Source organism: Saccostrea echinata, unplaced genomic scaffold (assembly GCF_033153115.1).
Source record: "Saccostrea echinata isolate AGI-Se365-2 ecotype Australia unplaced genomic scaffold, CSIRO_AGI_Sech_v1 ptg000024l, whole genome shotgun sequence".
Classification (NCBI taxonomy): domain Eukaryota; kingdom Metazoa; phylum Mollusca; class Bivalvia; order Ostreida; family Ostreidae; genus Saccostrea; species Saccostrea echinata.
Window position 1 is genome coordinate 1936746 of NW_026889773.1, and position 9085 is coordinate 1945830.

The following is a 9085-nucleotide window of genomic DNA, read 5'->3' on the forward strand; positions in this document are numbered from 1 at the left end:
AAGGTGATAGTACAAGGATATCAAAATATAAATGAGGGGCTAGTGCAGTTTGACGAAGTGTTCTTTTTTCACTGTGTTTTTTTTTTTGGAATGAATAAGATAATATTATTCGTATCTTTAAAGATAATGACAACGTTTTGTTTTGATATTAAAAAAATATGCAAAAAGAAGGGTTTCATTAGAAGACAAATTCTTTTTCTCCACCTTGTTGAACATTTATAACGTATATTTTCAAAAGCAACTTTTTTTGAAAATATTTCAAAAAAATTCTTACTTCATTTGTACTGCTTTATTTTTAATTTTCATAAAGAAAAATATCTTTAATCAGAATTTTATGCAAAAACACAGGTAACATTGGTCAAGAAGTGATGGTTGCAAACATTCTCAAGCATATAACACCTAAACATCTTACCTGTATGCCCATTGTTTTTCATGCTCATCTTGACTTTGTTCACTTTGTCATAACCTGTGAAGTTGAAGGCCGTCAGAGTTGTGTCAAGGACAACTTTAGATGTATCCACAGAGATGGGGGACTGGCTGGTACCTCCACATTGAGGGTAGTCTTTAACCCATGTTGAGGGTCCTTGATCAAAAGCAAAATACAGGTGCTTTTTTAGAATGCATGATATTTATTTATAGATTAGTAGCATTTATTTCCCTCTCTACGGAGTTATTTATTAATACTGAATTAATACTGAACCTCTGTAAAAGAGAAACTTCGGACGTTCTTTGCTACAACATATTCTGGAAGTAGTATAAATCAGATTTGGATTCTCAAAAATTCCAAAGAACTTTTAGAAAATTTAAAATAACCTAATTTTTCTTAAGTCAATAACATCAAAATGTATGACTTTTCTACACCTAAAACAACCATTCCTTATATTAAAAACTAGGCATTTTGATATCATAGATAACTGCTTCAATAAAAATTGAATTCAGAAATTTTCTGATCTTGGGATTGGTCATCAACAAAATTACTTTGTTAAAAATCACTCAGATTCTAAATAAAAGTACACTGGTGTTGATATTAAAAGGATGTTGGAGTTTCTCATTGACAACATTTATGTAGTCTTTGGAGACCATGTATTCCAACAAAACTGTTGGAATTTTTTTTCCAATTGTGCTCCTTTGTTATAATTAGTTGACTTGTTTTTATATTCCTATGAAGCTGAATTCACGAAAATTTTACATGACAGAAGGATGACACATGCTGTAGCCTTCAGCTCTATATTCGAATATATCGACGACGACGTTTTGACGATAGTTACTTCCATTCCTGTGTCAAGTAGACTTGAAATAAGGGATACAACAAAGTCTGCCACATGTTTCGTGTTTTGATGTTTTGCTGGTTGTGGACGATGGGGGTCACCTGACAACCAGATTGTATGGCGGGCGAGATAACTTTTTCCATCGTCAGCTTTCCTTGATTGTTTAGTGATGTTCCACTATCACCTGCATATGGTATCTACGTCTCCAACTTATTCGATATTTAAAAGCATGCTCCGAGTACAACTGACTTTTAAACCGAGCCAGGTTTCTGACAGATAGGTTGACGTAGGGGAAATTCATCAGCCTAGTTTGAAGTCAGCATTTTATAGATTCTACGGTCGTTATAATGACTTTGTGGGCAAATATATAATCATTATTGGGTTGTGTTTTGACTGACTTGTTTCAGACATATTGTTAAGCTTCTGTTTTTATGCTTAATTTGACTTTGGAATATTGATGATCTTGATCACTTTTGAACACTTGGGTATTGTCCGTATATCTGAGTTGATCTTACTGAATATTCAAGCTTACTGTTATTTTCTTTAACACGACTTTAACTGATTTCAAAAACCTGAATAGAAAAAATAAGAAGTATTCTAATCCTTACTAGCTGTGCATTGAGCTTATAAAAAGTATTTGTATATAGTTTGGGTTTCTTTGATCACACATTTTCTACGGATTATACGCAATTATTAATTATCAAAAGTTTACATGCTAATTCAACATATATGAATGTATGTAAGGGCACAATTTTTTTCAAAGTATTGTTTGAAAGATGTCGCCCTGTGGTTTTTATTAATGTACTGGAGTATTTATTTACATGTAATAAATGTATTTGAAATGAAATATGTGGAGATGACGAATAGTATTCGAGCTCAAATGTCCATTAAACATTACAAAATAGGAGCAAAGCAAATACGGACCTCTAAGACATCAGAGGTGGGATCAGGTGCCATGGAGGAGTAAGCATTCCCTGCCGACCGGTCACACCAGCCGTGTGCTCCTTGTCATGATCAGGAAATAACGGAAAAATTCGTGGACAATTCAGTGTGTAAATAATGGCCTAAGAATTAATATGATAAAACTCAGTTAGCATTTGATTTAATGAAAGATTGTATTTGCTGACAAGGTCATTGTATCGACCATAGAACTTAACGAAATGATGACTATTTGAGGTTTAAGTATACTGTTGCTTAAAAATATATAGAAACGAGATCACAGCTAACAGTTAACAGACCATTGGATGACAGGGAAGTCAGTTGCAGATCGAACAGTTGATAATTAGTTGTTTGATCGATTTGATAGAGAGAGGTTGGCCATCTTTTTTCACTAACACCTCACGGCTGGTTAATGGCTAGTTGTCCGTTTTTTTTATGAACGCAATGACTTTAACTTTTCTATCATCAGAGTCCCTTATTTATGTAGCAATATATCATTATCAGGTGCAGATTTTGTTAATATCATCAAAATAAGAGCTTGTTCTGCGTTCTAAATCAAGGCAGGATATTGATTAATACGTTGATGTTACCAGGATATCTGCAATCTCGTTTGAAGAGAAAAATATCTCAAATTCTATTGTCAATAAAATGCCCTTGTTTGCAAATGCAACCTATGGTTAGTTTTACTTGAAACTTGTAATACAAATTACTAGTATTAGGCCATCGTTTTCATACTATACTGTTTAAGATACCCGACGAAGACAAAGGGCTCGTTGGGTGTGACCGGTCGACATGGCATCTGATCCCACCTCTGATGTTTTCAGGGGCGCTTGTTTGCTCTGAATTTGTAATGTTAAGTTAGACTTTTTAAGCATAAGTACTGTTTGTTATCTTCACATTTCATAGAAAAAAATGACCACTTTCTCATTCCCATGGATTATATTTTCAACCAAGAGCTATGTGATGTTCAATTGACAGCGTACAGTTAGCTAAATACAATGTATTCCTTCTGAATTTAGCGTTCTTTTTTTCAATAAAGGCGGTGTTCAAATTTGATTAGACATGTACTCTACAGCCTTTTTTTCATTCAAAGAACGGTCATTTATATTCATTTAAACACAAGCATCTTATCAGCTCTTCACCACCAAAATATCAAAAGTTTACTTGTTCGGAGGAACATGCTTTTCATCATTATATTAAATGAATTACTAGTATTATATTGTATTTTCTTTTTCATCATTATATTAAATGAAAGATCATTTTCATTTAAAAAAAAAAAAACACCTTGAACATATCATTTACTTTACAACTAATTAAATAATATAGTACACTTTTACAATGCATTTAACTTTTTTTCAACAGGAATTCAGGAGTAAATAAATGTTTGAAAACTGTAACAGAAAACAAAGGTATAATTTTCTAATTTTCATTTCATAGGAATCCACTTACCAATTCCAGGTGCATAGCCCCACTCATTACCTGTAAAATTAAACATACTTTTGAAATTTATACAATCTAACCCACAATAAAATTGAAAAGAGAAAATATGTTATCCCTGTAACTTAAGGGAATGTTCTTCAAAACGATGTTTGATTTTTTTTTTTTTTGCCTCTGGATCTGTTGAAATTCCCTACAAACTCAGTACTCAGTTGCGAATGATTGAAGACATCTCGCAATTGGCCATAAATCTGCAATGATATGTCAGCGTTCTTTGGACTTTGAAATAACTGATTCTGAATGCGTAGAACCTAAGATTTTCTACCTATTTATTATCCTAAAACCCCAATGTAACTTCATGTTCTATACAATTTACCCTTTTTAAAGATGTTTTCTACTTACAGACACATTGCACATTTCTAGACTCAGACATCAAAAAATTTGGAAAAAAAACTTTAATGCCTTAAATCGTGAGAAATATTAAAATAGGATTTCTTCTCTTGGATATTACGAGGTATTCATAAAGTCTGTTTATTCTCAATTAATATATATAAATAAATATATGATATGAATAATGTTAAGTGTTGCTAATGAGTGGTAAAAGAAGACAGATGGTTTAATGTAAATATATCAACTAATTGATATGTTATCATTCTATTTTTATTCTTAAGTACAGTTTTATTTAAGTCCTTTGGTGTATATCAATAAAATCATTAGCTTCATTAGAATAACAAATTCTGGATCAGAACAGTGCGAAGTCAAAAATTTGATTGTGATTTTTTTGGGAAAATATGACAACAGCTAATAATTAACTTTTTCTGAAATCTTCAAATATAAACTCCCGATAATAACCTACCTCTCCCGCCAACACAGGAGATATTAAAAAGAAAATGTTTGTCCAGATTAAAATTTGACACTCTCCAGTCTGCATAGTTCTAATTTCTAGCAGGTAAATTTCACGAAAGATAAAATTTGTCTCTTCGCGGGTATTTTGAAAACATTTCAGCAGAAATTGATTTGAAAGGAGCCAATAAATAAGATTTTGTTTATTAGAATAATAAAATAGGATTATATCAGTGCGGAATCGCGTGAAGGACATATTATATTGGTTATTGGCATTCAATAAGTGTGCCACTTTTATGCCTATCATCTAAATAAATACCATTCCCTTGGATGGAAAGGATGAATAGATTAGATATTCTCTTTGATTTTACATGTCGAAAAGCCAATAAATGTTATCTTATAAGAAACCTAACTTCAGACATATTTCAACTAGGAAAAATTGAAGATTAATGAGAAGTTGAATTGATTTTTCTTTTCAAAATATTTACTAAACTTGAAATTAAGGCATGAATGCAAGAAAAAAGTACCCTTCATAAAATTCTAATTTTAAAATAGTTTGTATAGGAATGAAAAGCAGAAATACTTAGCTTTCCCATAAAAAAGTACGACCACAAATATGGATTTGATTAAATCTGGACGAACATAAACTCTTACAAACAATCCATTGATTAATAAAGTTTCCTGTAAATACAGATAATAACTGTGAATATAATAAATTCTCCTTGTGGGAAGGACTCTGTACTTTAATATATTTGTTTTAATCTTGATATAACAGGTCGACAATGATAAATAATATGTTTTAAAGTGGATGTAGAGGAAAGCAGTAGTACAAACTTTTTCAAATCAAAAGATATGAAATTTCTCTGATTGATAAGATATGGCTCCGTGTTACTCATACCACAGTGTAGACAGACATAATTAGATAAATACCTGGCCTGAAGCCGACTTCCTATCACCTCATAACATTTATAATGCGTCACCATCACACGCTCTGTGTCACTTATTCTAGAGAAGAGATTATAACATTCAAGGTCATATAGACGTTTGGTATCAGGATAGTTTATTTTGTGTATTGTGAAAATGACTGAATTTCTTTTTTCTCACTTTCGATTGCGTTTTCTTAACATGGGTTTTGCAAAAGAGAAATGAAATATGAAGATAACAAACAGTATTCAATCTCTAAAGTCCAATGAAACGATGCAAATTTGGAGCAGAGCAAACACGGACCTCAAAATTTAGAGGTGGGATCAGGTATAATGGAGGAGTGCATTGAGCATTCCCTGCCGACCGGTCACACCCGCTCCTTGTCATGATCGGGAAACAAAAGCCGGAAAAATCCGTAGACCGTTCAGTAGAAAACAAAACATAACAAGGACATAAAATCGAAAAATTAATGTTAGCTAAATTCCATGTTTTAAATAGTAATAATAAAATACAATTGTTGAGCTGATAGGTTTTTCATTCAATCTGGACATTTTGACGCATTGAACATTAAATTTTTATATTTACATATGCTGTGTTTTACTACTTAACCAACTATGAAATTGATTTGAATGCTATCTTCGTGTACATATTCAAGCCAAAGACCTTGCTTTAGGTCTATGCTCAAGCGAAGAAATATCATATACGGAGAATCTCGCACTTAAGTGACGTCACAATGAAGGGTTTTTCATTCAATCTAGACATTTTGACGTATATTGAACATTAAATTCATATATTTACATATGCTGTGTTTTACTACTTAACCAACTATGAAATTGATTTGAATGCCATCTTCGTGTACATATTCAAGCCAAAGACCTTGCTTTAGGTCTATGCTCAAGCGAAGAAATATTATATACGGAGAATCTGGCACTAAAGTGACGTCACAATGAAGCTACAGAGACGTTAATATAATAATAGACCGATATAGGGCAGCAAGAAATTCAAACATTGAGTATATTTTCAGAGCTTTTAAAAGTGATAAATGTAAATATAGGGATATTGTTTTTTATTAGTGTAAATTATTGGTGTGTAAATCACACAGACTTGCACGTTGCTAACGCGCTTCTTGAAATACATGTATGCTTTCTTGCACTTCATGAAAAAGATGTATATGTGGTATATCTGTGTGATTTACACAAAACTTAAAAATATCCCATAATTAGCCATGATGATATATATGCAGACATCTAAGGATTAAACATTTTTATCAATCGTGACGTCATAAGTTAGTTATGTTGTCAAAAATGACGTAAATTCGACGTCAAATATGAAGATTTAACAGTAATCAAGTTCAAAAGTCCAAAAAATACAAATCAGGAGCAGAGTAAACACGGACCTCTAAAAACCAATCTCCTGTGCAGAGTTGTCGCTCGTTCCTCTCTCAGGCACCTCTGCAATGGGCTCTCGTCAAGATTTTTGACATAACGTTTCAAGGATTATTTCAAATTAAACTAATAGTTTTAGATCTATTTTGTAAATATCCATCCTTAAGGACTATCATTAGCTCAGACATTTAATTATAATGAATTAAAAGAAACGCACTATTTCTCGTGCTTATCAGTGTGGTATACGCGAGCCAACGACAGGGGTGAATGTATGAGCCGATGGTAGAGAGTGTCTATAAACATCAAATGTGAGATCAGGTGCCATGGAGGAATAAGCATTCCCTACCGACTGGTCACACATGCCGTATGCTCCTTGTCATGATCGGGAAAAAGGGAAAATCCGTAGACAATTCAATGTGTAAATAATGGCCCCAACAGTTGGTATGAAAAACGTCAGTCAGCATTCAACTTAATGATAGATTGTATTTGCTGACAAGGCCATTGTATCGACCATGATGACGTTAAACGAGACTTGATATTCTTGTTTCATCAACTTGTTTGTCAATAACTTGCCTCTTTTTAGAAATTGTTTGCACTTAAAGCATGCTCTTGCAAATCGGATCAACTGGGAAACATAAACTCCATATGTACATATTGCTACATAAGTAAGGGAAGTTGATGATGGAAAAGTTGGAGTCATCACGTTTATCATGACGTTTTCTTGTTAGGTTTCCATTAACGTTTTTTTCCTAGTAAAATGTCAAAATATGAAAACAGACGTGTCAGGTATCTTTATTCATGGCCGTAGGAACCGGGGGGGACGGGGGGGGGGGGTGCCCCCCCTCTCCCAATAATTTTGCCGATATATAGATTACTATAGTAAACATAGATAATGTGTGCTTGTGCCCCCTCAATAAAAACGTCTGATGACCTTTTTTTTTTTTGCTTGTCAGGAAGTTTTTGGTAGTGCCCCCTCAACGTCAACTGAAAAATGTATGGCTGTGCCCCCCCCCCCCCCCCAACTGAAATTGCTTCCTACGGGCCTGTTATTTGAAGCTCACTGGAATATATCGAGTCGACATTTCAATGAGAAAGAGAGAGAGGTCTTTGTTCAGCAGAGTTTAGATAACAAAACAAATATGAAATTAATCTACGTCGTCAATATGGATTTAAAAAAGCCTCGATATCAATTAATCATATAATAATAAACAATAAATTTTGTTATTTAATTGAGGAATTGAGTGGACTCTTGATTAGAATCATTATTTCTTGATATGCAAAATAGAATCCACATAGGTAAACATATTTTTAAACTCGGATTTTATAGGCATCATTAATTGTGAACGTTATTTATATGAATATTAATTGCTTTCGTCAGATAAATAAATACTACAATTAATTTTATTTTGTCACCATCTTCTATTCTGACAAATTCTCCTACCAGAGCAATTGGGAGCACATCCATAACAAATCAGGGTGTAATACTCCATCCAACAATATACATGTTAATATTTAATTTAAAAAAAAATGAATTAAAAAAAAAAACTTACCACTTCCCGTTCCCGCGTTTTTTATCCAGGAAGCTAGAACGAGCAGATAAAAAGGTAACACCCGGTGCATGATATCTTTTCAATTACCTGAAAATTGCATTCAATGTTCTTATGTATATCTGCTCCCGAGTGTGGACTCTATAACACAAATATTCGTAAAGTATTCACAATTTTTGGTATTGATGATTTTTTTTCTATTGACTTTGTTCATGTGCCAGAGCATTGGATATGACTTCCAAGAAGGAAATTAGTCAGATTTATTGCGTTATATACCTGTATAATCTGTAAGAGTGGAGGAATCTTTCCTCGATTTTATCAGACAATGGAAATAATTTTCACCTTTGCTATGAGAAATAAAAACTTTTTCGGCCACAATGATTTCCTCGCTGCAGGCTATGCAATATTCACGAGACCGTTATCATTGAAAAATCAACTTTGTACTGAATGCTTTATCTTTTAAGGTTGTAGACACAGATTTGTAGTTCAAAATCTATGTTCGTTTTTTTTACATGCCCTAATTTGGTTGTTAAAATGCACAACGTAGCTATTAAAAAATTTAAAAAATGAGTCCATTTGATATACAAACGAATCAGGCCCGTTAGAACGGCTTCAAATGTGGGGGGGGGGGGGGGTGACCAAAACGTAAGGGGGGCAACTTTTCAAAATAATCTAACAAGCAAATAAAAAAATGTAAAAAAAAAATTTAAAAAACTAATTACCTGTCCAAACCCTGGAATTT

The 9085-nt window shown here is 33.0% G+C and overlaps 1 long non-coding RNA gene across 1 annotated transcript; it reads right to left on the bottom strand.

Annotated features, from left to right (window-relative positions):
- Nucleotides 1-418: 418 nt before the first annotated feature.
- LOC133191805 (uncharacterized) lies at nucleotides 419-8414 on the bottom strand. Its single transcript, XR_009721742.1, has 3 exons — nucleotides 8347-8414; nucleotides 3657-3686; nucleotides 419-583 (listed from the first exon to the last, which is right to left on the bottom strand). It is a non-coding gene; the product is annotated as an uncharacterized LOC133191805 (long non-coding RNA).
- Between the last annotated feature and the right edge of the window lie 671 nt (nucleotides 8415-9085).